Source organism: Aethalodelphis obliquidens, unplaced genomic scaffold (assembly GCF_003676395.1).
Source record: "Aethalodelphis obliquidens isolate GAN/ISIS:26980383/991018 unplaced genomic scaffold, ASM367639v1 scaffold6, whole genome shotgun sequence".
Lineage (NCBI taxonomy): Eukaryota > Metazoa > Chordata > Mammalia > Artiodactyla > Delphinidae > Aethalodelphis > Aethalodelphis obliquidens.
In genome coordinates, this window is record NW_020837950.1 from 58,047,792 (window position 1) to 58,074,024 (window position 26,233).

The window sequence follows — 26,233 nt, forward strand, 5'->3', positions numbered from 1 at the left end:
CTCTCACTTTATGAAAGTCCATAAATACAATTTGGTGGAGCTCATACAGGACTAAACTAGTTTGCAAGCTAAATCACCTGTAATGTCTTGATGGAGATTTTCTTCAGCAGAGATGGAACAAACTCCTTTGCTGAGGTGGAAGAACCAGGTATTACAGAGTCTTAAACTGTTTACACTTTGGAAAGCATTTCTATTGCCTTCACAAGTTAAAAGGTCCTATATTTTTATCGGATTATTTCCTATGGTTTCGGAATTATCCTCTGAAAGAAGCCTGGATTTTTCTGCTGTATAATTTCTCTGAAACAAAACCTCCCAAGGCAGTTAGAGGATTGACTTTTGACAAATAGCTATGAGGGTTGGAAGAAACCTAGAGATGCCTTTCAGGGAAACATTGAAATCCTCCAGAGAAAGAAAAGATTCTACTTAAAGACCCTTTAGCACACCGGAAACCCTTGGGATTTTTCATTCTATTAGTTTGTACATATGATACTGCTTTTTTTTTTTGTATGTAAAAATGGTTATTGGCTATTTCATACTGTTCAGCCTCTCTAATTTAAAGCCATGTTCAGCAGCCATCCTTGGATCCAAGCTCTTATGAGTGTGAAATTAAGAGGGAGTACAGTCAAGTAAAAATTGTTACAAATGGGTGAGGAAATGCACTCTACTGGAAAAGAAAATTATAATATCCTGATTTAAACCACAATCCTATATATGATCTTCTAAGTGTCTGTTCCCTCACTGAGACTGTTATGTATGGCATACCCATTCCTTAAGGTTCTTAGAATGTTAATTGGGAGATGATTTTGTTCCTTTGTGCGTGAATGTCTCCCTGCAACTAGGAGAAGATTTAGATTCCACGGAGTACCTTGACAGTGCTGAAGGAAGCAAGAAAACTGAGGCTGGGACTCTGCCTGGTGGAGCTTAGACTCCTGAGCCTTGGTGGGGGTCACCACTGAGCAGATTGGGATATTTGACTTTATTATTTTTTCCAGAGATAATAGGGCAGGGGCATATGAGTCTTACTTTTATATATATATATATATATATATTTTTTTTTTTTTTTTTCGGTACGCGGGCCTCTCACTGTTGTGGCCTCTCCCGTTGCAGAGCACAGGCTCCGGACGCACAGGCTCAGCGGTCATGGCTCACGGGCCCAGCCGCTCCGCGGCATGTGGGATCCTCCCGGACCGGGGCACGAACCCACGTCCCCAGCATCGGCAGGCGGACTCTCAAGCACTGCGCCACCAGGGAAGCCCAAGTCTTATTTATATAATTTTTGAGACTAGGTGTTACTTTTTAAAAGGTCAGTTTATGAATTTATAATGCAATATCTAACTTCTTGATGAATTGGATGTTTGGGTCAGCTGACCAATGCATTCCTGTTTGAGAATCTCACTTAGAAATATAGTAAATATAGTTGAAGTTTTGTTGGATGGTTTTAAAAGTATATTTTCTTCCAGCTCTGCTATTCTCTGGAATCAGTTTTCTCCACTAAATAGAAATACTTGTCAAGTAGACAATCTATTTTAATTAGAGCGAGTTTGAGAAGACCATTTCTGTCACCCACAGTGTCAGCAAAACACCACTAAATTTCTTTATTTTCTCCCCCTTTTATATTTAAGGTACTCCTCTGCTTATATCATTTGACCACCAAACTGTTTCATTCCAACACGCTTTACATGTTGTGAGTCTCAAAGGTTTCAGATTTACCAGAAGGTAAATTCCTTGAGGGCAAGAGCTGTACTTCAGGAAAGCAGGTGTGCACTGGAAGAGGCATGCGTTTTAAGGAAGAGAGGCCTGGGTTCAAACTGTGGATACTTTTGACCACAATTTATGTGTCTGTGACCTGGGAGAGTTGTTTAATTACTCTGAGCCTCAATTCTTTAACCTGTAAAAATATGAGTAATAATACCTAACTCCAGGGTTTCATGGAGATTAAGTGATGTAGCTATGAAAGCACTTTGGGCTGAATACCTAGTACCACGTGCTGAGTAAAGGCTGACCTCTTTGCCTGTCTTGTCTTAATCTTCTTTGTAAGGCATCGCACATAATAGGCCCTCAGGACGCACTGGGTAATTGATTTCATATTAGGGGGGCCTTTCCTTGATGATGCAGCGTGAGATCCTTTTGTTGGTGGCAAATTATCTCCAAAGCACATTGTAGGTTGGGTTGCCTCGGGGAAGTCATCTTGCGAATCAGTGCTTGTCAATATTTTGTATGTAATATAAAAGCTACCATGAGAGGAAAGGAAAAGCTCATTTATTTTTCTGAGAAGGGCTGTGATTGTTATGCTGTCATTGCTGGCCAATTTTACAGGCTTAAAAATTATAGTAGTCCTTGCTGGGACTCCCTGTGCCGCCTCAGCAGCTGAGTGGCTCAGCAGCGGATCACTAATTCCAACCATCTTCGGCGGATTCTGGTTAGTTTACATCAGAGGATGGCCTTTTGTCATGTAGCCTTTGTTTGAGGGTTACTTTTATGGGCTTGTAGTACTTTATGCGTTGAGTTCACCACTCAGTGCTAGCATACTTTTATTATTTATTTGTTTGTTTCTTATATTTTTGAGTTTTAAGAGGTTTTTTTTTTTTAAAAAAAAATATGTTCTGTGTACTATCCCTTTATGAGATGTGTGATTTGCAGACATTTTCTCCAATTGTTAGCATACTCTTAAATGGTTGGAGCCAATGAAGCCTTTTTGAAATCAATCTGTCTTGGGCAGTAGACGGCAATTTCTCTGCGAGTCATAGGTGGTTGCAGATCTGATCTAAGTTCACTTTTACTTGCCTGTGGATCCTTTGCTCAAACTTTATAAAGCTAAGAAGTTAAAAAAAATGTTAAAGCCTCTGTGAAGATAAAAAATGCAAGATAATATGTGCTTGCAATCGCTTTACCAAGGTTTCAGAAGACATAAAAACAAAACAAAACAACCAAGAAGTTTCTTTGTCAAAGGTCTGGAAAATACAACGTTTGGATAGATTTTTGGGAGACCTGTTTTGCATTAAAATACCAAATAAAACAAAATGATGGATTGTTTTGGCACCATTTAGGTTGGGCTTATGTGATGAGAACTGTGCATAAAAGACAGCCAGTTATTGTCATAGTTGACAGATTTTTGGGTACCGTCTACTTGTTCAGTACAGTAAAGTCCCAGGGGTGAGGAACTTTTCCAAAATTCTTATGGCAGGAACCATGCAAACTTCAGCTGTAACACACTGACATTATCTTCCCAGTTCTATAGCTGTCTGTAAGTTGTGGTCTTGCCTGGCACACCAGATTAGTTCCTGTGACTTTCTGTATGAGTATTATCATTACTGATGTGGCTTCATTTTATTTTTCCCAAGTCTGTAAGTTGCCTTAAAGTATTGGTCAGATTTTAACAGGAGATGGGTGTAGAGGTTTTCAAGTGGAGCAAATAGCGCAGGCAAGAAAATGAGGCAGAGCGTGTCCTAGGAAAAGCCAGGTGATTTGTTTAACTAGAGTATAGGTGTTCTCTAGGGGGTTTCTGAGAAAGAATACTGGAAGGGTATTTGAGGGGACATATTTGGAAGGCTTTGAGTGCCAGAATAAGGAACAGGTACTTAATTTTTGGCAATGTGGATCAATTTTAATCTGATGAAACACATGTTGGAAAACTCCTGAGGAGGCCAGTGATCTAGAGGAGAGGTGATGAGGTTTGAATTGGGGGGAAGTGATGACAGGAAGCACACGGAGACAGATCGCCCTCATTCTGCCACATTACACTTAATGCACTTGTAACACACTGTGACATACGTCACCAAATGGATCTGTGTGCCTATTAATAGAAAGAATGGAGGACTGACATTAAGTCCAAGGTTATATGAGGAATAAATGTGTTCAATAAATATCCATGTGTATTAGGTCGCTGGGAGGAGAGGTTGCCACCACAAATTTACATACCTGTGTGGAGATTTAAGTGAAAGTTTATTATTAAAGTCAATCAAAACCTAATGTACATGCTGCTATAGGTAGCATAGATAACCAGCAAGGACCTACTGTATAGCACAGGGAACTCTGCTCTATATTCTGTAATAACTTAATTGGGGAAAGAATTTGAAAAAGAATAGATACATGTATATGTATAACTGAATCACTTTGCTGAACACCCGAAACGAATACAACATTGTTAATCAACTATACTCCAATTAAAAAAAAAACCCTAATGACACTTTATTTCAGCACTTCACAGTTTTTAACATTTATTCCCCTTTTTACCTCATTTGATCTTTAGAAGGGTTTGGTAAAGTAACTCCTAGGGTCTTCACTTTTTTTTCTAGAGTCTTCATTTTATAGAAACTGAGGCATAAAGAAGGGAAAAGCCTTGCTCAGAGTATAAAGGTGGCAGAAATCAGACACTAAATCCATGCTTCTGGGGCCCAGGTCCATTTCCCGCCATTTTTTTCTCCTGCCTCAGCAGTCCTTGATGACCCATTAATTTGCCATTTAATGCATTTGTTTGTGGATGTGCGCTGTTCATCATTTTAATCAAAATAATGTTAAAAATCCCTCAGACCTCTTTGTTTTCTCCTTCAGCTTCTACGGGCAGTGTGAGAATTGCATTATGAGTCACTTGTTCATGGTCCTTGGCACTGAGTGAAGGAGAGAATGTAGACATGTTTGGATTAAACATATTTGAATGAACCCCCATAGCACTTCCAACGACAGGTCAGAACCTTTAAGCACTGAATAAATGTTAGTTGATGAGCAACGTTCCTGGGAATAAGAAAGATGCTTAGGAATGTGCCTTAAATGGAACATCAAATGATCCCCTAGTGGCTCCAGATTCACTGTGCTTTTCTAAGTGCCTCATTTATGGCCAGGCCCAGGGGAGACCTTAGCTCCTTGAGTTTTATTGTTGGTAATATTTGATATATTATTTGAAGTAAATTGAAAACATTCCTTGAAATGCTTCTTTCTAGTCTCTTCCATCTTTTTACGCAAAATATAATTCTCAGTTTACTTTTCAGATTAATCCCTGACTTTCAACTGAGTTCGTAGAAACAAGATTTAAGATTTATCAATGAGGCGCCTATAGGAAACTCCTGATAAGTACTTGATTTTGATGGTGAGATCCTGGACTTCTATCCTGAGCCTAGGCCAGCATCTGGTGCCATAATGGAGGGTTTGGGGAGGGAGTTGAGTCTGTTTTTAATGTGGGAGGTATGTTGGCATTTGTGGCCAGAGGGAGGACTGTGACAGTTTTAAAACATGGCTGCAAATTCATTGAGAGGAGGGGTCTCGTCCCCTCTCTTTGGATCTGGACAGACTTAAGACTGCTTTGAAAAACAGAGTGTGAAAGAAGTGATGCTGTGAGACTTCCAAGGCTAGGTGTTGTAAGAACAGGCAGTTTTGGCTTTGTTGACTGCAACACTTGCTCTGGAACCCTGAACTGCCAAGCAAGAGGTGACCACTCTGCAGCTATCATCCTGGAGAGGCTTCTCCTAAGTGTTCTGGTTGACAGTTACTGCTGAGTTCAGCCTTCCAGCTGTCCCTGCCAAGATGCAAGACATGGAAGTTAAGCAGACAAGCCCAGCTGCTATTTGGACACCAAAGAATTACCTACATCGATACACATGCAACAGAAGAATCACCCAGCTGAGCCTTGCCCAAATCACAGACCCACAAAATCGTGAGAAACAATAAAATGGTTGTTCCGAGGTACTTCCCCAGACTTTATTTCATTCAGGAAATAGGTATTGAGTAACTTCTAGATGCCCAGCCCTGTGTTGGGTATAGCGGTAAAATCCAAAGATACAGACGGTCTTTGTCTTCCAGGAAACAAGATTATTTGTGAGGCAATTGGTGAGAAGTTAAATAGCAAACAAGAAGTTAAACACCACTAGAAGAAATGCAATGTGCTAATGCGGGCTAAATGTGGGCCATGTTTGTGTTTTTTTTTTTTGCGGTACGCGGGCCTCTCACTGTTGTGGCCTCTCCCGTTGCGGAGCACAGGCTCCGGACCCGCAGGCCCAGCGGCCATGGCTCACGGGCCCAGCCGCTCCGCGGCATGTGGGATCTTCCCGGACCGGGGCACGAATCCGTGTTCCCTGCATCAGCAGGCGGACTCTCAACCACTGAGCCACCAGAGAAGCCCCCTGGGCCATGTTTTAATGAGCTTAGAAGGGTGGGTTATACCAAGGGTCACTGAGTTTGATCTTATTATCTTTTAATTCTGTTATGCATGGGCAGAAAATCTATATTGGTTCTAATGAAAGTTATGAATGGAAAGGATCTTGGACCCTTGAATGCATATTCAACAAACACGTATTTACTGGGAACGAGTGAGGAAGGTGCGAAAGTATATGATGTGGTCATACAGCTTGCTGAGGGCCCCAGAATTTCCCACAGACTTGTTTTCACATGTTGCTGGAGTTTAGACCCAGGGCCACAAGACTCCAGAGACATGCCTTTGACTCCTGTGCTACGCTGCCTGCTAAGAAAAATGAAGGTGGACTCCTAATGGATGCTTTACACGGGGACATGAAAATTGATAAAGAGCTTCTTAGAATATAATGCCCATGACTACTCTAAGTATCAAAAAGTGATCTTAGCTGATTGAAGTAGAAAAGAAAATTCTTAAAAAGATACTGAACGGCTCACAGACTTCCAGAAAAATCCTAGGCTTGGAGGCCACGTATCCAGGAGCAATGCCCCAAATCATACTGTGGGCTGGACCCACTAAAGACACTTCTTTGCCGCTAACCACACCACTGGCCTCACTGACATGGGTCCTGTTATTTGAGCCCCTGCTCTGGCTGCCTCTGGGATGAGGATCCGGCCACACACGGTCCACGTGCATGCTGCATGCTACCTACTTCCTCCCGACACAGCACCAGATGGTGATTCCAAGTCTGGGGCAGGTGATTCAATTGGCAGAGCCTATGCCATAATGTGCTAGTCGGGGAGACTCAGAAAGCAAACACCTGGCACTTTTACCTTCTATGATAATCAGGGACATTAGATGCTGGGAGACCCAAGAATGACAAATTCCACAGCTGCCCTTTTGGTTCCTTCATACTGCTCTCCTGTTTCTCTTCTGTTAAGCAGAATCTATCCATGCTTCAGGGTTCAGCTTTTATCCCATTTCCTCTATGAAATTTTCTCTGATGCCTCTAGGTTTTGGTTTTATTCCTCTTCTGAACCCCTACATTAGTTACAGCCAGAATGAGTGGTGAAAACCTAATATTTAAGAGTTGACTTCATATCATTAGACCTGAACCTCATTGTCCCAATGAACTGTCGCAAGTAGAATAGTATTGGGTGGCCCTTTTGAATCGTTAGTAGAGAAATATCTAGTCTGTATGGATAGCTTCCTCTCCTTCCACTCAGCGGACTCCCCTTGTTCTCTTTATCTTTGGTCTTTACCTAATAATCAACACTGTCTGGTGTTGCTGCTAATATTTTGTGTTATTTTCTTGTCTCCTTCACTAGGAGGAATTCCCACTGAAGGTAGCTACTATATCTAGTAGTTCTTCTGTGATGTCCATAATATGGAACAAATAGTATATGCTTAGTGATTGGTTGGGAATAAATATGCCTGAAAAATGCAGCATTTTGTGGCACATGTGGGTCCTTTCATCCAGTAGGTATTCACTCGATGTTAGAATACCTCATTTCCAGAAATAGTAATAAAACTTCCTCCCATTCCTGTAAAATTTTCCCTTCAAGCAAGGAATGACAATGGAATATTTTATTATAGGACTGAAGATCCTCTTAGGAACATTAAGTCCATGGCCCTCAAAGTAAAGAATAGCCTATACGTATCTATGCACAAAAGTTGACTGCATCATCCTTTAATATACTTTTCAACAGACTGATTTCAATGGGAGTGAGGAGGAAGCTTTCAATACTGAGTGGTTTACCCATCAGGCTTGTCTTGGTAGAGGTATATACCTATTCTAAGCATTGATTTCTATGGTAGAAATTATTTGAAAAACTAATACCTAATTGCTCAGAAAAATGTGCATAATATATATTTTCTATTATGACTTTCTTTCAAAGAAAAAAAGTCCTTAAATGATAAATCATTTTTTTAGTGATTTGGGGGATGTCCATAGCCCTTAGATAAAATCTCCCTGTGTGCTGCAGTTAAGTGATTTCCAATCAGACTCATTAATGTAGACTGGCCACTACCAACTTTTCTATTACAATATTCTAGGCGTCTTGTTGACTCACCTGAGGAGGTGAAGGTACAAAGCTACATCTTTTGTAGGTTTAAATCTCATAAGCCCTTTTCAAAAGAACTATTTTTTCCATATGAGATTTCAATTTATTTTAAAATAGTTATTAAACAGTTTGAGGGAAAATATTTGCAATTCACATATCTGATAAAAGACTAACATCCAGACTATAAAAAGAATCCTCAAAACCCAATAATAAGAAAACAGACAACCCTCCAAAAATGAACAGTATTTCAATAGACATTTCACCAAAGATGTATGGCTATCACATAAACACATTAGAAGATGTTCAACATTATCAGTCTCTAGGAGAATGCAAATTTAAACCACAATGAGATGCCACCACACACCTGTTAAGATGGTGAAAAGAGAAAGAAAGAGACAATATCAAGTGTTGGTGAGGATGTGGAGAAACTAGAATTCATATATAGCTGTTGAGGTTGTGAAATGAAATAGTCACTTTGACAAATAGCCAGGCCGTTTCTTATAAAGTAAAACAGACGCTTCCCATACGACCCAGCAATCCTATTTCTAATTATTTATCCAGATGAAATAAAAACTATGTTCACACGAAAACCGTAATGTGCATGCTTGTAGCTGCTGTATTTACATACAACGGCCCCAAACTAGAAGCAACCCAATGTCCCTCAGCTGGTGAATGGGTAAAAACACTGTGGTATATTCATCAATGGAATACTCTTCAGCAATCGAGAGGAACGAACGGCCACAGTAATAATGTGGAAGAATCTCAGATGCATCATGCTAAGTGAGAGAAGCCATACTCAAAAGGCTGCAACTGTGTTGTTTCATTTGTGGGCCTGCAGAAACCGTACAGAAACAGAAAAGTGGTTTCCAGGGGCTGGGAATGAGGGGAGGAGTTGACTACACGGGGAACAGGAAAGTTTTGGGGGCAATGGAGTTTCTCTACACCTTGATCGTGGTGGTTACATGACTGTATGCATTTACCAAAACTGCATGATAGAACCATATACTAAAAAGGGTGAAGTTTACATAGGTCAGTTGTACCTAAATTCAAAACTGAAAAATTATTTAGGTTCATCCTAGGACTGAGATAACTGCTAAACACCGAGAATGAAGAGATCAGTAAGATCAGTCTGGCTGAAGGAGATTGGATGGACACAGTTAAATACAAGTTAGAGCAGGATTTTTTAAGTGGAGGTATAAGAGTGCTCGGGTAGCACACAGAAGATTGCAATAAACTCTAATAGTGTCTCTGTGTGTGCTCGTCTTTGAGGATGGGAGCTTGTAAGCCGGGAGGGCCTTGCAGAGGAAGCTACATGTGATGGATGGGGAAAAAAAGTTCCCCAGGAAGACTGGTTGAATGAGGGAGAGGGAGTAGGTCAAGTACGTCCAAATCACAGTGACTGATGGAAACAGAGTAAATGAGGAGTGATCCAAAAAATATAGGGAAAGGCAAGTGTGAGTTTTTAATAAAGAAACCAGTTCCATTTTGTTTATCCAAAGGAGAAGAAAAACAAATATTATTGGAAACATGCAAGCTGTGTTTTCTCTTAGCTGCAGCTGCTAACCATACAGGCTTCCTGGCAGAGAGCAGGTTATCCATCCTGTGACTATGTGGACACACCCTACGTTAGGCCCCAGGCAAAGAGATAATAATAGTATGCACGCGGGCAGCCAGCGCTCTGGAAGGGTTTATGAGGAGGAAGTCCGCAATTACATATTTCTGGGTAAACATTAACCAAGATTGAAACCCAGATTTGAAGAAAAATAACAGGCTGGAATCTTCAGACATATTCTGTAGCTGTTCTGTGGATTGAAAACAGTAGTCAGACGCTGCTGACGCTTAAAGCTAAGGTGAAATATTGAGAAGACAGTACGTACGACGTGGTAAGAGACCTTGATCACACCTGCCCGCGGCACGTGCTCTAGAACACATCTGAATGGTGAGAAACTATTTACATTCATTACAACAAAGCCAAGGCCACAACACAGGATCTATTGTTCACCTCAGAGCGATGACCGAATCTATTTATCCGTGTGGTTTAAGAGCCCACCGCTGTGCACCGAGAGGCCTCCTCTTGGCAACATTGCTAAGAGCATCTCAATCACTGTTACTACCATCTGAACAATTTTGGTTCCACGCTGTGGTTTTGTAATTTCCATTTTTAAAACTTCTTTGGCTGAGCCATGATGTGCCCAGTCTAGGTTCGGCATCCTTAAAATGAAACTGTTAAGCTAAAATTAGCTTGACATCAAGATGGCGCATGTTCATTTTCCTTTATAGTTGACCACAGTCATTATACAGAAGGCATCTAGTCTTTACCGTGCACTCTAGAGAACAGGATGGGCCGTGACAGTAACCAAAAAAAGAACTAAAAGTTTTTTCCGGAGGCAGATGGTGGTAACTACTGCCTGAACGGGTGTCTGCATCTTAGTGAGGTCAGCCGTGTGGGGAGGACTTTTCATTACACAGCTGTTTACTCTTCACTTATTTTGCAGTTAATCAAGAGTGATGGGACCTTTTCTAAAAGTTTTGCTTGGGGGCCCAGAATTTAACTTACGTCACCGCAGAGGAAGTGTTATGTAACAACACTTCCTCTTAGACTTTCTTCACCAAGTAACTTGCCTACTGCCCCATCCAAGAGGCGAAGATAAATTAAACTAATGTGATGTAGAGAAAAGAGTTTTTGACTAAAGACAGGAGATCCGAATTTTAGTTCACTTTCCATGTCTAGCTAGTTGTGTGGTTTGGGCCTTAATTTCATCAGACAAATTCAGAGGGTTGGACGAAGATTCTTCCGTTTCAAAATTCTGATATTTTCCAACTCTTCTGAGAGAAGGACGAGAGTTTTTTGAATGTCAAATGGAACAACTGCAGAGGAAAGAAGAAAACCTTCTATTCACCCCATAAAATCAATATTTAGATTTTTTTTGAATTCCAGAATATCATGTGGAAAGTTACTACACCTCAGGGATAAGATTTCTTGCGAGAGAATGTACATTATCCTTGGCTTTGTGTTGCATTTGACTTTGATATTCTAAGCAATATATTTTTGTTTGTTTTGTATTATTCTGGTTCTGCTATCAGCTATCATTCATTTGACTGGGACAGGTTAGTTAAGGCAGAAGTGCAAGCCTTTCTGATCATAGGCTGAACTGTATATCATATTTCATCCTGGATTTTACTAGTTCAGTTTTCAAAGTAACAGCCTTTAGGTATGTCATAGAGGGATGCTTAATGGGTTATGTCAAGCAGCCCATCTAAAATGAGAATAAAAGTTTACTTACAATCCTGCTGTTTACTTCTAATGCATTTTAAGAACCTTTTTAGCATTGCCTTTCCCTCAATATTCATTACATTGTGGTTACTAAGGAAGAAAAATCTATGGCGCCCTATGTCCTGTTCTTCTGTGACTAACCCCAGATATGGAGGGGAGGCAAACAAGGAGATCAGGGCCTTGGACACAGGGGGAGGTTGAAAGTGAGACTGACGGACTTACAAGACACCAAATTCTAAAGAACACTTTTATGTTGTGCCTTGTACATGAAAACACTTTGTGACAATTACCACTTATTTAATGACTCCTGAGGGATCTTTTAGGTTGAGAGTTGTAGGACTTTTTCTGCTAAAGGGCCAGATAGTAAGTATGTTGTTATGCCTTGTGGGTCATGAGATTTCTGTCCCAACTACTCAGCTCTGCCTTTGTAGCATGAAAGCAACCATAAATGATATGTGAGCGAATAGGTGTGCTGTGTTCCAATAAAATTTTATTTAGAAAAATAGGCCATGGGCTAGATTTGGAGCCATACTTTCCTGAACCCTGATCTAAATTATTGGGATCACCCACATCGTTATCAATAACAAACATCTTGCACCTCTATTATGCAATTTATGGTAGAGTTAGTGTTGCAGTTGAGAAGGAAGGCTGAGCACCTGTGGCCCACAACTCAGTATCAACTCACCCATCAGAAAAAGACCAGTTTTTAAAGGAGAAAACTAATAATGTATAGTAATGAAGATCAAAACAGATTCTCTTTTGATTCTGCAGGTGTACCTTTAGCTGTACCTAAAATTTTAAAAGTATCTGCAGGAATTGATACCTTTTCAATTATTATGTACCTTTCCCTTTTGTATTACTCTATATCCCGCCCAAATTATGAAATTAAAATCAAACTCCTGAGTACTTCTGAGTATTCAAGCTCTCTTTTGGAGACATCCAGCTGGTCCTACAGCATGTTTTAAAAATTTTGAGATGTCAGGTGACAAACATTCTAAGCTATGCCACGACTCTTTCTTATGGTTGATGTTGAAATGAGCAAATGTTTGTAAAAACAAGGGTATGTATATTCACTTTTTTCTCTAGCATCATGGGATTGACCCAACCCAAGATAAGGTAAGATTAATTTCGTTGGATCCATTTTTCCTGTTTCTACTTTCAAGCCTGAACATCCAGTTTTCCTGGTGATCACAGATGAAATTAAACTCTCATTGTTTCAGGCCATTCAGGAGATGGGTGGACCCGTAGTCCTAGTATAACTGCTTATTTTTATCTTTGTTTTTGACTCCAGTTGTCCTTCATAATAGAAGTCTAAACAAAACTGTGGTTCATGGATGTGATTATTTTCAACACTCTGGCTGCTAGTGAGGCTCTAATTTTAGGAGTGATAGACCTACACATAGGGTAAGATTCTAGGGGTGGTGAAAGAACCTATTGTGCAACATTATCTTTTTTCTTTAGTGTTTGAAAACTCACATTTTTTTTTCCCTTCGGACATATTCAAATACATGTATTTTATGTGGTAGAGGGGTATTATTGGCCATTAATGTTTCATCACAAACTTGCGTATATCACGGTGTAGAGAGAGTCCTAAGCCCCAGACAGATGCTTCTAAAAAGAAGGAGAGTGGTGATTTGTTCTCTCTTTTACTATATCATTTTCTCACTCCAGTTCAGTAACACTGAAAATACAACCCTCTTCTGGAATCTGCAACAAATTCAATGTATAATCTCTGGAACATGCTGATCAATTAAAAAATAGAGAAATAATAAACTGCTTCATTTTCTCAAATTTTGTTTTTAGTCCGTGTAATCTTGATGCCGAAGAAACTTCAGTAATGAGAACAGCTGACTTTATCTGCACTCATTGGATGAAAGTTCTTTTCTGATGGCCGATCAGAACATATCAAAAAGTAGAAATGATTGGAAAGGTTATATGAATTTTATTTCACCTTTTGATGTACCTCATTTAAAGATAAAACAATTTTACAGTAAGAGACTCTGTCAGTAGTGTTGAGGTCTGATTCACTTTTTTCCCCCTCAATTCTTAAGCTTTTCTGTGCTGAGGAAATTGGTGTGACAACCGAGAGGAAGAAATTGAGATTGTTGTACTGGCAAACCTCGGGACATGTGTAAATTGATAAGTTCTCAAGGGAGAATCGCTCTATGAAGAGTCTTTGCCAGACCACATTAGCTTTCCCCAGAAGTCAAGAGAACGGCCCCTGGCTAACACTGAGAATGGTCAACCAGGAAAAAGGATGTTTCTTCAAAGAGAAAGAGCCCAAGAATTAGCATCATGCCAGTTCTGTGGAAAAGGGGGCATTGCAGATTCTGGGTGAGAGACTCTAGGAGTCTCACCAAGTTTGTAGGAAATATTACGTCTTTTTGATTTCAGAAAACTCTTTAGAACAAAGTGATACGGATAAAGATTCTCAAGGAGGGAGATTCAGAGATGATTTTCTGTTGTCAAAGAGGGCTCTCCCTGGAGCAAGGAAGAAAACTTGTCATGTTCAATACACTGTGAACATTATTAGGAATCGTAATGCAGGCATAGCAAAGGGGTTTCATGGAAACTGTTGAGGATTCTGGGAATGTTTGGCCTCAGCAGAAAAGAGCAACTTGATGAATTAGTAATGTCTGCTGTAGGTGTGTGAGGGGGAAGTAATTGTGCACACAGTAAGTTTGCTTGAGGTACAATCTTGTGGCAAGTGTTTTGATCTTGTAGAAGAGGAAAAAATCCTTTCCTCCACCCTTTTAAGTTTAGTGGATGGGGCCTGTGAATTAAACTGGCAGAAGACAGGTTAACAGGAGAAAAGGTCCATTTTGCATGCACATGGGAGCTTCACAGAAAAGAAGTGAAAACCCATAGAAGTGGTTAGGCTTGGGAGATTAAACATCATTTAACAAAGGGCAGTAAATTGTGGAAAGTAATGACAAAGGAGAAGGGATTTGGGCTTCTAGGGGGCGGTAAATTGTAAGAAGGTAAATATATGGGGGAAACTAATGGAAGATAAGAGTTATTTTAATAAGGCTTGTTATGCAGACTCAAGGGTGCCATCTTCAGTGACTGAGAAATTCTCCTCTTCCTGGCACGGGAGAGGGGAAGGAGGACAACTTCGCAAATACAAATTGATGCTCTGCTGTTAGGAAATAAGGGGGAGGGCAGAGAGGTTCCTCCTTGTCTGTTGTTTCTTAATTGTGTTCAGCACAAAATAATCCTTATGCCAAAGTGGGCTGTTTTGGGGTGGCATATTCTCATCCTCTTTATCTGAAATAAAGATGATGTTACCTTAAGAGCTATTGTGAGAATGGAATGAGATGGTGTCTCTGAAAGCACTTTGAGAACTGTAAAGCATTCTACAAGTGTAAGGGTTTATTCCCATATTTTAGGTTGCATTTTCCCCTTCAAACTGAAATCTCAGTTTCATATAAATTCACGATGAAATTGACCCAGTTGAAGGAAATGGAATGGAGATGAGAAAAAAAACCCTTTATATATCTTTCCAAAAATGCACCAATTCTTGTACTGTCAATAAACAGCAGAGGAAGATAGGAATGGAGCTAATTATGTGCAAACATCCCTTGACTCCTTTACTTCCCATCTGAATTTAATTCTAAAAAAAGAGACCCTGATGGATTCCTGCTTTCAGGTATAATTACCTCAAAATTGACTGACGTTTAAAGCACACACGACACTGTTTAGCTTTAATTAGAGTAAATTGGTGGAATTTATTTGACCGGTAGTTTTGGGGATGGTTGGAGGCTGAGAATATACTTAGCATATCATTTCCTGCTGATGCTAAGATTTAGCCCCATCAGAGAATTCTATATTTAGGATAAAATCACTTAAGAAATGTAACCCAATCATTGTTATGACCATGAAGTAATCAGTCCAGTCAGGGAGAGATGCTCTGAGAAAAAAAAATTGCCGCTGACAACAGCAGAAACCAAAAATCCACAAAAGTTTTATTTAAACAACCTTGAAGTTTTTCTTGATTTAATAATGTAAAAATTCTTTTGCCTTGCTATGACATTTTTTGACATTGATAATAGGAACACCAAAAAGAAATGCAGTATATGAGAAGTGTCTTAGACCAACTCCAAAAGTATGAATAAATACATATTCGTTCGTCTGAGTGTCTCTTATGATTGTTTCAAATTTCTCCATATTTGTGGCTATTTCTTCTTCTTTCTAATTTTGTTAACTTTCTTTTTTTCTGGGTTAGGCCAGCTAATGGCTTGTTATTTCATTAATTATTTCAAGGAATCAGTTATTAGATTTATTTATCACTAGTACTCTTATTTTTTAGTATTGTAAAATTAACCAATTTAATTTCCCTAATTCACTTTTTTCATCCTTTTTACACTTCCTTAATTTTATTTTGTTGTTCTTTATCTAGTATATTGACTTGAACGCTCAATTTATTTTTATTCTTTCTTATTTAACAATGTGTTTATGATTGTGGTTTAAACCCTAAGAGTTTTAGGTTGTTACATATGTTTTAGTATGTAATGTATTCCATTATTATTTTGTAGATATTTTGAAATTTTAGTTTTGTTTTTTTCTTTGACCCAAGTGTTGATTCAAAGTAAATTTCTTAATTTCTATGAGATCTAATTTTTTTCTTCTTCTGTCCTTCTTTTCTTTTTCTCCTTTTCCTCCTCTTTATTTATAGTTTAATATCACCGGAGGTCACAGTCAGATTATGTATTCTGTGCTATTTCTATTTCTTTTTGGTTTGATTTATGGTCAGAATTTTATAAATGTCCCATAAATTCTTGTAAAGCAGATGTATTTTTAAAAAATTAGGATAGTAATTTCTATATATCTATTATGTTCATGTTCATCAGTTATCTAATTGACATCCAACATGCTTAATTATTTTTTCTCTAATTGAGTTTCCGTGGACTAAAATTGTGATTTAAAGTCCCCTAATCTTATATTTTGGTCTATTTTTCTTTGCATTTCTCATGGTCTCTATATGAATTTAAAATAACTGTTTTGTGCATCTAAACTATACTCTCATTGTCGATTGTATTCTTTATCATAAAGTTTTCTCTTTGTTCTGCTTAACATGTTTGATTGAATTTAATCTTACCTAGTACTGATACTGTGACCAACATTTATGATTGTATTACAAATGCAATAATTATAAATTAGATGAGCAAAGAAAACCATAGCTCCTTTATTTTCCACACCTGAGCTAATTTTCTTCATAGGCCATTTACCCTGCTAGAAAGGAAGGAAACCAGAACTTTGTTAATTAATGGTATCCCAGGCCCCTTGCTTACTCATGCTCTTTTGGGTAAATGCGCAGGTTTTTCGGATGCCCCTCGCCTCTCCCTGCGTGTCCTCAAGGCGGCATCTTGGTGTAAGAGGCTGTTTTATGGAACGTGGCAGGATCCGTCACCATTCTCCGGATCCTTATTGGTCTGTGTTGCAAGGGTCTGATGAGGTAGGACTGGTCCTCTCTGGGCTTTTGGGGGTGCTGGCATTGGGGTGAGAAATTTTCGTATTCCGTGGCCTCTACTTTTTCTGATGCTCCATCTCTGTTGCTCCACTGGCCTGTCTAGCTCTTCTGGGTCCGCTACTAGGGGACATAGGAACATCTTGGTCCTTACGAGCTATATGCAGACTTCGAGGAAACACCACCATCCTAGGCTGCTGGGCCCAGCCCCACCCACCATCCCCCGCTCAATCAGTCATGTTGCCAATTTTCCCATGTCATGTTGACATGGCACTAGGCAATGAGGGGGGTTTTCCTAGAGGCCTGCAGCTTTCTGTAGGTCATGGCAGGGGAAGAGGGCTGCTAGCCCTGGTGTTTACAGCTTTCCTCGTACTTATTAGAATGCTTTTATAGCCTTATCCCTTTTTAATGTCCATTTTAGAAATTTTGACTCTCTGAGTTGCTTTGTGCTTTAAGTCAGAGATAAATCTAAAGTAGAGTTGTAAAGAAAAGTACCGTGTAACCTGAACATCTTTTTCCTTTAATAAGTATATTTACCTCAATGACCTGTGTTGCTGAACCATTAGCACATCCTGTTGATTTTATCTTCCAAACCTATCCCAACACCATCTAGGCTGTCTCCACCACTACCATCCTAATATAAGCTACCTTCTTTTTTGTTTGTTTTGTTTGGGTCTGAAGCAAGAGCCTCCAACTTTATCTTCCTGATTCTAATCTACAGAGCAGCCAGAGTGATTATTTAAAAATATGAATGAGATCATATGAGCCTGCAAGACTCAACAAAGACATCTCTTTACACTTGAAATAAAATTCCGATTCTCTCCCTGATTCTACACGGGCTCTGTTCTCTAGCCAACACCTACCTCTGCAGCATCATCTCCTGCCCCTTTCCTCCTCGCTGATCACACTCCAGCCAAACCACACTGACATTCTTCTGCTCTGGAACTAGACAAGCTCCTTCCTGCCTATGGCTCTGGGGCTAGTTTTCCCCATCTGTGGAATGCTCTTTCTCCAAGACTTCTTAAGGCTGGCTCCTCCCTGGTCTTGCTTTCAGTTGTCACGTCGTTAGAGTGTCTTCTGACCATCCAATCTAAGTAGTCTTCCAAAGATATTTTATCACACCCCCTTTTTTATGTTCTTTACCGTACATTTACTACCTGATTACTCTTTGGATATATTTCTTTATTGGTCTCAAGCAGCGAGATGTAAGCTGCATGAGAGTAGGAATATGTCAGTTATCACTAGTAATAATACTAATAATATCAGCAAAATAATATGGCATCTATTATGATCCTTCAGTCTAGTCCTGTTCTGAGCCCTTTCCGAATATTAGGTCTTTAATCATCCTTATAATCTCATGAGGTACTGTTGTTATCCTCTCTTTATAGTTGAAAGCACTGAGACACAGAGAATTTCAGTGACTTATCCAAGGTCACATGGCTATTAAATGATAAAGTTGGGATTTGAACCTCGGCAAAGACTCTGCACTGCTGTGCAGTCTCAGGAGTTAAAAGATCCCAATAAGGCAGAGACACTCCTCTTGAATACTCAGTAGTTGGAAAGATAGGCAAGTGAAAGAAAAACCACAATAAAGTCTGATAAGTTTTATATTCCAGGCATCAAAGGGGGGCTAGGAAAGCATATACGTGGGACATCTTATTTTGTTAAAATGCATTAGAAAATTCTGAAATACCTTCATTCGTGTGTTTGTTGGGTCATCTACATTTGCTTACAAAGGTATCCGGCATCGTTACTATAGAAACGGGGAGGTAGCAAGATGAAACGCTTTCCAGTATAAAACATACTGCAAAACAGAAGTCTGTAAGACTGGACTCTTTTTCCAAAATGATTTTGATATTGCTTTCCTATTCCTTTACCTTGGCTAAGGGAGAGATGTTTTAGAAGATGAAAGGGGATTTTAGGGACGTAAAGACAGTGTGGCCAACCATCAGGATATTTGCCTGCTTTGAAGAAACCATTTTGAAATAATGAGGCATAATTAATGTCAGTGTTTAGGGTTATGTGAAAGTTTGCCAAGATACCTGGTGCAATTCTAATGGCCAGAAATGACAGCTTGATCACAGGTATGCCAAGTAGCCATCCCATGCCTCGATGAATTTAGCAGTAAAATGAGATTAACTGTACATGTCAAGTAATAACTTAGCCTACGATCACCACCAAGGATGGCCAGCCTTCATTTCGTGCCAGGAGCTAGTCTAAGGGCCTTGCAGTTTATTGAATCCTCACTGCAAACCTGGTGAGGTAGGTATTATTATCCTCCCTGGCTTACTGATGAGGAGGTTGAGGCCCAGAGAGGTTAAACCATTTGCTGGATATCACACAGCTACGGAGTGTGAATCTGAACCCAACCATAGCGTTGTGTCACTAAAACAGCAAATAATCACCACAGTGGAGTGGCTCCTACTGGCCTGGTGCAGCGCTAGGCACTTTCATGTGTTTAACCCCGTGAAGGAAGTGTTGTGCTCGTACTACAGGTCAAGAAACTGAGACTCAGATAGGGTTAGGGAATTTTCCCAAGGGTATGTGAAACCAGGCCTGTCTGGATCCAGAGTCTATCCCCGCTAGTAACTCATTAAACTCTCTAAACCAGAAGGCGGAGTACTGTTTCCCTTTCCAGGATTGCCTTCCCCACCCCTGTTCTCCTTTGGTACTTTCCTCTCACTCTTTGTGCTGTTATGATACATGGTTCAACAATGTGCATAATATAAAACGTGGCAACATTTTCTGAGCCCAGATTAGGTGCTGGGCGTTGCGCTAAAAGTTGTTTCCCTTTAATTACCTCCTTTAATCCTCCCAGCAACCAAATATCACAGGTACTCTTCTCAGCACCATTTTCTATACAAGGCCACTGAAGGTGAGAGGGATGCCCTTGCAGCTGTCTTGCGAAGAGTCTGGTGATGCAGTTTTCCTGCGAGAAAATGGAGCATTTTAAAGCCACACTGCATTCCCCTGCCCCGGGAATAAATCAGCCAGCTTCAGAATGCTTTTAGTTCCTGAACCTTAAAAAACACGCAATCCTGTTTTAAAATTTGTTTTTGTTTTTTTGGAAGCAGGGTGGTTTGGAGGTGCATTCTTTGCGGTGTGTTTCTTGAAAAGTGCCATTGGGCTAATCTGGTTAATTCTGGCCGCTTCCTCTTCTCCTGTCTTTCTGTGGCTCTGTCTTCTGTTCTCAGGACGGCCACCGTTGGCTTGTGTCTACTGAAGGAACAAGTGGATGGGGGGTTGGGGGTGGTGGTGGTGGGGGGGCAGGGTGCTGGGGCCCTGGGAAACTCATTTGCATACTTCTTGTTACAAAGGCCGACCACATCCTGGTTAAGACAATGTGCTGCCTGATAAACAGACTGCATCCCCCAGTGTCTGCCTGGAGCTCTGCCAGCGTGTGGTCCGCCTTTGTCACAAGGTGCTGTTTATTCTGCCTGGAAGTCCAAGGACAGGACAACCCAGCTAAATGAACCTTTTATTCCTCCCATTCTCTGGCAGGAATTCCTTGGGTCAAAAATATTTATTAATATTAGATTAAGGGAGAGGCATCCAGAATTCGCCAAAGAAGCTTCCCTCGCACTGTGGAAAACCTATAAAAGGTTTTGACCTTCCTTTCTGGCTATAAATGCTTTGGGGATTGGGGGAACTAGGGAACTTGGAAGATACAGTGCAAGCGCAACATAAAGATCAAGGTTTGCCAAGATTTTGTGTTGATAAATATTTATTTCCACATCTGTTTTCGATGTGCTCCCTTTCTCTTTTCCTTCCCCTCCCAACCCAACAACACCCAGACCAAAGGAAGTGGAGGCTTAAACAATTCATTGATGACTGCAGCACAGGTTGTTTAAGAATCTGGACAACAGAGTCCTAGTTTCTCCATTCTCCCTGCAATTTGGTAAATTTAAAAAAAAAAAGATTTTGAGATGCAGTCTCATTTATGGCAGTTAAGGTAAGAAATCTCGCTATGCGACCCTCTTATTGGTTTTTCTTTTTAATGCCCCTAAGAACAATTCAACATTTCCTGCTCTGCTTAAAGTGTTTTCAAATCTAAACATGGGACGTATTTTAAGATAGCTTTTAACCGCCAATTTTATTGGTGACTGTTATCACTGAAAGGAAGGTACTCTGTGATACCCGAGTTGTTTTAATAGTTTTAATCAATAATTCCTATAAACAGACTTTGTCTTGGGAGTAGAATACGCAGCTATTTCCTTTCTGCACTTACAGTGACCTCTTAAATATATTACAGCCCCTCATCTGTAGCTAGTTCCACATGTGTAGTGAAGACTTTCAGTAAAGTATTGACCTTACCTCCTGGAGGTCTTCATGGAGGATGTGGCTTGAGAGGATGTTGCTTGAGACAATGTTGCAGAACAGTTTGGAAAAGATGCCAGGTGGCATTTTGAAGGATTACCACCACTTCTGATAAGGCCTCTGAAGAGATTTCTGGCAGCTGAAGAACAATAACATGCTAGAGATTGATAATTTTGTGGTTTAGAAGCTAAATACTTGCACGTGGTGAATATCAAGGTTGACCGTGAAGATGAAAATTAGACCTAGATAGAAAACCTTGTGAAGGATAGCCTATAGGGGAGACAGTTATCCGAACAACATCAACTTTTCTAGATGAGGAAAGATCACTAAACTTTAGTGAATGGTTTTTCCTTTTTTTACATCACACCAGTCCTCAAGATTCAGGGTCAGCTGCAGCTGGGAGTTTACCAAGGATGATAAGCTGATTTCTACTCCAAAGAGGCAGTTGTAAAAAGAGCAGCCTTGATCAAGGGGGCCTGTGACAGCACCATGAGTTTTTGAATGAACACGCTTTCCTGTTTGTTGGCTGTGTGGCTTTGGACATGTTTCTTAACCTATCTGAGCTTCAGTTTCCTCATCTGTAAAATAGAGATACGAATACCTACCTACTTTGCGGTATTTGGTTGTGAGCAGTAGATATTTATAATATAACAAGGTCTGGCAAAACAGTCAGCCCTCAGCAAATACTATTTGTTTCCCTTCCTATCTCCCTCCCTTGCTCTCCTTTGTTTGCACTTGCTTAACAGGTACTTGAGGTTGGGTGTTTACTTCTTTGAGTCTCATTTCTAAAATGAGAACTTAAATTTCTAGGACCTTCCTGCTTCTGAATTTGTATAGTGCCATGAAGTATGAAAGGAAATATTTGTAGTCCACTATCAGGAGTGTTAATCAACAAAGACATGGTTTTTGCACGCTGAGATGCACCACCGTCAGACGGTGCTGGGATGATTCCTCCTTTGTTCTGTTTAGTAGCACCTTCATACTGAATTTCATAGAATCTTGGAGTTTGGCCATTTCATACTCTCTTTGGAATTGTTGAGGATTCAAGTTGTGGAATGGTGAGCTCTCTGTTGGTAGAATAGTTGCATAGTCTACAACCCTTCTCCAGTTTCTGGTTTTGCTCTGGAAGACCTTTAGCATCACAGAGCTGAGGAGATCCCTGAAGGTAAGAAATAGATATTTTAGTCTCTGTAATCATGGTGATCAACAGACTGCCCGGTAGGTAGTAGGTGCTGTCAGAGTTGGGAAATGAATAAATCAAGTTGATATCATTTATTGACCACCTACCTAAGCCAGAGCTGGTGCCAGAGCTTTATTTACAGGATTGTATTGATCACGATGCAAATCAAGTACAAATCATGTAGCAATTTTTGTCTTATACTTTGGAAAGGTAGATGTAAGAAGGCTGTCCACTACCAGATTTCTTCACTCTGCTTTCCTGTATCCTCAGCCCCAGGGAACTCTGATGACATGTCACACCTTGATCTGATATTTGAAAGGACTCTAGGCATTTAGAATGCATGTATTTTATCCCTTCGATATCCAGTGCCACGGTGTGATCTCCTCTCGAAGATGTTTCACGTCCTGCTGTAGCTGTAGCCTGTTCTTGTAGGATCCTGTGTGCTTATGTCCTTTGTTGTTTCCAGAAGCCCCCGTTATCTCTGGACTATCTGAGGGACAGTGTTGTTATCTGGCTGGCAGCCTCTTGGAGATCTGATTGCTCTTTAGCATCTCTACCAGAGGGTGGAAGACGGAAAGCAAAAAATGCTGAGACTCAAACCAGTGCGTTTTGCTACTGGGTTACAGTTCTGGTAAATGACTGGACCAGAAGAGAACATTGAAGTTGTACGGTTTCCATAGCCGTTTGGCCCATTTCCCAAAAGTTTTGCTGGCCAGCGGGTTTGAGGCTAGGAAGTGGCTAGGGTGTGGTTTGTGGTTTCAGAGCTGGATGTTGCCTCTCTCCTCAGAGAAGATGGAATAAAGTCTATAGGTCATTCCTATGTTTGGAAAGCAGTTGACCAGATGTATACATATGGTTATCACTGGAACATCACATGCGGGGTTTGTGTGCCAGCAGTGTGGCTGGGTATAGAAGGTGGCATGAGGGCTGGTTGTGGTTGTTTTCATCCCAAGTTTTTTGACACTTGGGGCATGGGACAAAAGTATCTAGTTTTGGTTTGGCATTCTGTGACTATCCAGTGGGGTTATTTTTTCTTTCCTCCTCTTTTATGGGGTAGTTTAAGGTTTAGATTTTCTTTTTTTAACCACAGAATCTAATTTAATTGTGGTATTTAAAAAATTATTTTTTGTATATGCGCCCAGAGCTTTTTGGGTTATTGGTAAACTTTAAAAAAATACCACAGTGCATGTAAACATATATAATTTAAGAACCAGTCATGACTGAGGCCTATGACATCCTTTGGAAAATTCTTACTCGAGAACAGTTCTAATTAACAAGATATTTTCTGGTTTCCTTGTTGCATGCTTTATTAATAATAATGCTGTTAGTCAGATAGAATCTTTTTTCCTCCTGGGATTTAATTTTTTCCTATTCCCTTTCTCAAGAAATAATTCTATTGCAATTATCTTTAATAAAAAAGTGGTAAACTTATGATAACAAACAACTAACATGATAGAGATAAGAACGATTGGATTCTTAAAAAGTAGGAATAGTGCAGATGTTCTTTTATAATAAACTCACTGGAAATGAACTACAGGGAAACCTCATTAAACTGCAATTGGTTTATGCAAAAGAATCTTACAATTTAAAGAATATGCTCTTACCCGCATTAACTAGATTCCCTGACTATTGCTGTTGTTGCTGTTGTTTTTAAATAAGGATATTGGATAACTCGCTTGGCTATTCAGAACTGTTTTGTTTTTCCTGTCATGTGAATTCCAGGTTAAGACAGTTTCATTCTTTTAAGTAGTGAGGAGACTCATGTCTGAGTGAAATGCTGATAAAATTTGCTGCATATTGCTTTTTTTTTTTTTTTTTTGCTGCATATTTCTAACTGTGCTTTGGACCACAGTGAACAAGAGTGGCTAGGCTGTGAAATTTTGGTATTCAGAGGAAATGGTGACCTGATTCTTTATTCTTCAACACGTCGGGGTCTAGGGAAGAAAACGTTGTTGTGCTGAGGAAAGATGAGATTGCAGCTTAGCACCAAGATTGCAGCTCAGCACCAAGATTGCAGCTGAGCACCAAGATTGCAGCTCAGCTCTAAGATTGCAGCTCAGCACCAAGAGTGCAGCTCAGCTCTAAGATTGCAGCTCAGCACTAAGACTGCAGCTCAGCACCAAGATTGCAGCTCAGCTCTAAGATTGCAGCTCAGCTCTAAGACTGCAGCTCAGCACTAAGACTGCAGCTCAGCTCTAAGACTGCAGCTCAGCACTAAGAGTGCAGCTCAGCACCAAGATTGCAGCTCAGCTCTAAGACTGCAGCTCAGCACTAAGAGTGCAGCTCAGCACTAAGATTGCAGCTCAGCACTAAGATTGCAGCTCAGCACCAAGATTGCAGCTCAGCTCTAAGACTGCAGCTCAGCACTAAGATTGCAGCTCAGCACCAAGAGTGCAGCTCAGCACCAAGATTGCAGCTCAGCTCTAAGACTGCAGCTCAGCTCTAAGACTGCAGCTCAGCACCAAGACTGCAGCTCAGCACCAAGATTGCAGCTCAGCACCAAGATTGCAGCTCAGCATTAAGATTGCAGTTCAGCACCAAGTTTGCACCTCATCTCTAAGATTGCAGCTCACCACCAAGATTGCAGCTCAGCTCTAAGATTGCAGCTCAGCTCTAAGACTGCAGCTCAGCACCAAGATTGCAGCTCAGCTCTAAGATTGCAGCTCAGCTCTAAGATTGCAGCTCAGCACCAAGATTGCAGCTCAGCACCAAGATTGCAGCTCAGTTCTAAGATGTAAGATGCACACAGTGAGTGAATCTCTGGGTGCATGCACCATAGCGGTTGGTTGCCTTTTTAACTTCAGGCATGGAAAGGTATTTGAGGTATTTATTTATTTTATTTTATTTGGCCAGGGAATTTGTGTTATAAAATTATTATAAACTTATTTAATTATTGTAAATTATTGTGTTAGCAAAATTATTTACCTCCATGTCCACTGATTGCTCAAACATGAATTAAGCTTGTAATATTTCTTGGCGCTCTTTTATGCTGTAGCCCTAGAAACTGAGAACTTCTCAAGGCTCTGAGAAAGTTATACTTGATACAACAGAACAACATACAGTGCTAGTGTCAGCATAATTTCTGGAAATCCTTCCTACAATACCAAAGAATTTAAAAGTATGTTTACTTTGTAAGTGCTAAAAATAGTGTCTAAAACATGGATAGCAGTTATTTATTGATGTTATTATGAGAAATAATAAAATGCATAGGAAAACAAGATATTTACAATGTATATTTACTTAATGTTCAGTACATGTAAGCCTGAACTCACTCTCTAGCACAGGAGTTTTAGTATGTTCCAGGAGGTATGTCTCTCCTGTTGAAAGGCTGTCTTCCCCAGACACCACTTCCTTGGAAAGAGGTTTTGTGTGTGATAATATGGTAGTGGATCAGAGTATTAGCCGCCTTTGCTATGGTGTGACCACCACTCTTTTAAACATTTCTCTGCCCAACTTAATGTGCATCAGGGTTGGGGAAAGAGGTGGCAGTCATAGGTTATCATAAATATTAGAGAGAGATTGATCTTTCACAGTGAAGTATTGTTAGTCTTTTTTTTTTTTTTTTTTTTTGTGGTACGCGGGCCTCTCACTGTTGTGGCCTCTCCCGTTGCGGAGCACAGGCTCCCGTACGCGCAGGCTCAGCGGCCATGGCTCATGGGCCCAGCCACTCCGCGGCATGTGGTATCTTCCCGGACCGGGGCAGGAACCCGCGTGCCCTGCATCGGCAGGCGGACTCTCAACCACTGCGCCACCAGGGAAGCCCCGTATTGTTAGTCTTGAATGTGTGGCTGAAGGAAGTTGTAGGACTTCT

General features: G+C 40.3%; 1 long non-coding RNA gene across 2 annotated transcripts in view; it reads left to right on the top strand.

Annotated features, from left to right (window-relative positions):
* The window catches only part of LOC113619089 (uncharacterized), a 41,900-nt gene extending 16,146 nt beyond the window's left edge, over positions 1 to 25,754 (top strand). The window contains exon 3 of one of the 2 annotated variants that reach the window (XR_003432277.1): positions 24,361 to 25,754. This is a non-coding gene — a long non-coding RNA (uncharacterized LOC113619089). Of the gene's footprint in view, positions 1 to 13,261; positions 15,669 to 24,360 lie in introns of those variants that run through there. The other variant, XR_003432276.1, reaches the window with a different exon arrangement.
* Positions 25,755 to 26,233: the final 479 nt, after the last annotated feature.